This window comes from Bidens hawaiensis, unplaced genomic scaffold (assembly GCF_021521415.1).
Source record: "Bidens hawaiensis isolate Kalapana, Puna unplaced genomic scaffold, B.hawaiensis_p1.1 tig00014334_1, whole genome shotgun sequence".
Lineage (NCBI taxonomy): Eukaryota > Viridiplantae > Streptophyta > Magnoliopsida > Asterales > Asteraceae > Bidens > Bidens hawaiensis.
Window position 1 is genome coordinate 427002 of NW_027492232.1, and position 4686 is coordinate 431687.

A 4686-nucleotide genomic window follows, 5' to 3' on the forward strand; every position below is an offset into this window, starting at 1 on the left:
TTTCTTATATTTTGTTAGTTTGGTACCGTGATATAAACTTGACTCGAGTTGAACATAATAAATACAAATTAAGTCAGCTCGGTTCGTTTCATACTATTATGACTTATGAGGTCGAATTCAATTTAGAGTTTATCTGGTTTAACTCACTTGTTTTTTTTTATTTCTTTTATGTTTGTTACAATTTAAGAGTAATTGTTTTTATCTTGATCCAAAAAATTATGGAAAATATGAAAACAAATCAAGGAGACAACACTTTAAAGTGAAAGATATTGTGGAAAGAAAACAAATGTGTGATCCATTTTGACCTTGTTTATTCATCATTACGACCCCATATTTATTGTGTTTCTATGTGGTTGGAAAATCTTTGTTTTTCGTATTTGTTGTCGTTAGGTTTTGCTTTTTTGTTTTTTTATAATTTAAAACTGAGGTGGTTGAGTGACGTTTTTTTTATTATAATTAGCATACAAACAAAAGTTTTTTGGTATAACAACATTAAATAAAATTGAAAGTTTTAAATCTTTATATTATCATTTGTTTTTCTCACTATTGGTCACCGAAAAACTTTAAATCAGTGTTTTGAAAATGAGATTGGATTCATCGGTTTAACAATTTGGCTAAATTACGAGATAATAGACAACACATATACGAGTTATCGATTATAGGAGAATCATAAAAAAAAACAAAAAAAAAGGATACTCCTTTGAGCATAGATAATGTTTGTATAATTGTATATTCCACTTGTTGACCACAAATGCAAAAATTTTAACTAGTGTTTTGAAAGAAAAACTTGACCTAGAAAATGCTTGTATAGGTGCTAAACGGGTCTTTATAATGAGTTAGCGAGTAGGACTCAAACACGACCTAGAAAAATTGACACAAACCAGAAAATCATGTTAGGTACATGAATTCCAACACGACACATTTAACGTTCTACTATTTGCATATTACTCTAACACTGTGAATTTACACCCCAAAAAATGTATATAAAACAATTGTTGTTTAAGTTATAAAAAGTTTATATCAAATTATTTTTAGTTTAAGTTTTTGTATAATATACCCACATATTTCAAGTTATAACATAAGATAAATTTATTACCAGGTTAAAAGGTTCAACCCACGAACACGTTATGTTAACCCAAACTCAACCATATTGCCAAACTTGATTACAACTTTCACCTAAACCCATTTAGAATTATTTGTAGGTATATGATGTCATAGACTGTCACTTGTAGTCATGAGATGACAAATTAGACACAAATGAATCTGCGAGTTTTAAGTTTCCAACTCTTTTTCTTACTAGTCGGCCGATTTTTAAAGAAGAAACAACGTTAAAGCGCCATGGCAGCTATGAAGTCGACAAACGTTCCAATTTTCAAAAGTTTTACTTTTAAGAAAAGTTTGATATTCATAATTATCATTTTATGTTTTCATGTAAATAAAAAAAATCCAAAAGAGAAGCCCATTACTGCAGTGGTGTGATGACTTTTGGAGTGTGTGGATAAAAGTCAATGTGTCTTTTAAACTTTTCTTTTGTTCGCGTGGTTTGGAGGAGACAATGCCCTCACATTGTCTTTGGTAAAAAAGTAAATTATTTAATTTCATATATTTAAGATTTTTAATAAAGTAGAATCTATACAAAAAAAAACTTAAATACATATAAACGAAAACTTTGAAACCTCAGTGGTTGATTCTCATATCCTCTCAAACCATCAGATTGTTTTATTTGTAAATTGTGGTTTATCATACATTTGAATCGAATTCACGTGTATGTGTCTCACCAAACTCAAACCTCAAATGGGTTATAACATCTTATTAAATTAAAAATTAATCTTACAAAATATTTGATATGAATATTTTATAAAATAAGAATTTACTAAAAATTATTATTTGATTTAAAAAAATATATTATTTATAATTAACAATTAATTTTATAGTTAAAAAAATAAGCATGTCATGGGTCTCAAAACCCATATACCTTTTAAACCCGATTATAACATCTCATTTATTTGAAAAATCATTTCATCATATAACTCTAAATATATTATTAACTTTATTACAATAAATAAAATTAAAATTCAAAAAATATATAGATATTATAAACGAATAAATAAAATGTAAAACAACCCCGTAATACGGAGGATAAAAGCTAGTAATGTAATAAACTCAACCAAGTTGATTGTTCTCAACTTATAAATTATTAATAAGGAATAATATTGTAGTCTTGTTTTATATAATTTCTAAATCATATTTGATATCACAGAAAAAAACAGGAATAAGATGACTCTCTGGTTATTTAAAAAGTCAGGGGACAAGATGAATGATGACATTAAGGTGTTTTCGTTTAAATGAGTTCTTAATAGATCCAAATGGAACTTAAAAAGTTGGAGGATCGGGTCTCATACCCATTGAGTAGCTTCTGAATATTGTTTAGGTGTATGTATGTTTGTATTTTAGGTTGCTAAGTTTTGTTTGTTCTTTGTATTAGGTCTTCTCTGCAGCTCCTTGTTGTTCTTTTAATGTTAATTTGTTGGCTTTTGAAACAATTTGTTATTTTATATATATATTTATTTATATTCATAGGGGAAAGTTAACGTACAAGTGAAATTAACGTGTTAATTGTGAAAATTAAGTATAGTAATTATATATATAAATGCAGTAATTATGTAATTACATCATAAAGTAATTACATAATTACTATGCTTGATTCTCATAATTAACACGTTAATCTAATTTGTATTTGATTCAAACTCATTTTCGTAATACCTTTCGTAGTACACTATTTCAAATCAAAATACTCAATATTTAAAAGCAATTATTTATTCAAATTAATTATCAAATGTTAATAAGGCATTAGAAGAGCATATTTGATATATAATTGATTTTAAGTGAAGACTCTTTAAGAAATACATAATGCATTTTTCCGTAATGTTTTAAACTTAATAAATGTAATTAGAGGGTGAGCGTCTATGTCATCGTATATGTTTTTTTTCTTTTAGAATAACTAGCTCACACCCTCTAAAATTACTCATAAATTTAGATCAATATATATTATTGGGATAAAACCCTCAGCCTCTTGTTTATATTTTACTAGTTTTTATCCTCTGTATTACAGACTTATTTTATGTTATTTGTTTTCAATATTTATTTATTTTTTGAATTTTTATCTTTTTATTATATAAAAGTTAATAATATACTTATGGTTTTATGATAAATTGTTTCACAAATAAAAGAGATGTTATAACCCGGTTTAAAAATTATATGGGTTTGACGAGACCCAATACCCGATATAAATAATACATATATTTTTTGTTAAATAAATCAGATATTAATTTTTATTGTATGATTTTTATATCATATATTTGGTGAGATTAGCATTTAATTTAATGAGATGTTATAACCCGTTAAAGAAATATATGGGTTTGATGAGACCCATGTGACATCTGCCCCGATCCGACCCGACCCAGGTACCCGTTTCTCTGACCCGATCTCTCTTTTATGATTTAATATTTATTTATACTTATATTTTACTTTTAATAATAATAATATATATTTCCTTCCCGCCTTTTTCTCTCTCTTTCTTTCCGCCGTCCCCTCCCTCTCCTTCTCTCTTTCCGCTTTGTTTCCCTCTCCTTTGCTTGTCCTTTGGTTCTTCCCGCCTAAGGATGTCTGCAGCTCCACGCGCCAGACTCCTTACATGGAAGCCTGCGTGAAGACATCTTGTTCCTGCGATGCGTGAAGAGAACTCTTCTCGCAGCGCGCTAAGAATGCATGTTCTTCCCGCAATGCGCTAAGAATGTATGTTCTTCCCGCGATGCGCTTAGAATTCTTGTTCTTCACGCAGCACGCTAAGGATTTGTGATTCTTCACGCAGCACGCTAAGGATGTGATTCTTCCCGCAGTGCGCTAAGGATTGTTGTGCCAGCCTTCGCGCTCGCGCACTCAGCCTTCCCGCGCTTAACCCTTGTATCTTCTGTTTTATCCAGCCTGTATGCTTTTGTGTTGCCTTTTCTTTTGAGCTGTTGACCTAATCTGCTTTGTCTGAAAAGTTACTTTCGGCGCAGCATGCGCACCAACCCCATTGGTTGACAGAAAAAGTGACTGACATTATCTTTTGAGATCTGCTTTTGCCATGCTTGACCAGTACCTTTATCTGAACCGCCCATGCCTGTTACTGTTCCCTGTCAGCTTTTATCTTGCCCCCTGCAGCTGCCATATCTTTTGATATCTTTTGCTTTTGGAATCTTTTACTTTTTGAGATCTTTTCCCCTTTTTCTAGGGATTGTGTTCCCTAGGGTTTCTCTATAAATAATAGTATTATTTTTCATAACACATCACACACAAACACTTAATCTCTCCTGTTCTCTTGCTCCTTGCTCTCTGCCGTCTTCCTCTCTGCCTCCGTCGTCCTTCCTGTTCTGCCCTGCTTTTCCGGTAATATATATTATATATAATAATTTACTTATTTAATTATGCTAACTTATAATCAAGACTTAAAACCAATCGTTAAAACAATAATCTTTAATTATAGGTTAACTTTGCTTGTTTAAGAGTTGATTCTTGCTTATCTATCACCGCATCGTTTATCATGTGAGTAATCTCGTACCTAATCCCTTTTTGCTTTTAAATGTTTTGGGATGTTCATGTGTTTGTACAAAACTTGAGTCTTAAAACTGTTTATGAACTTTA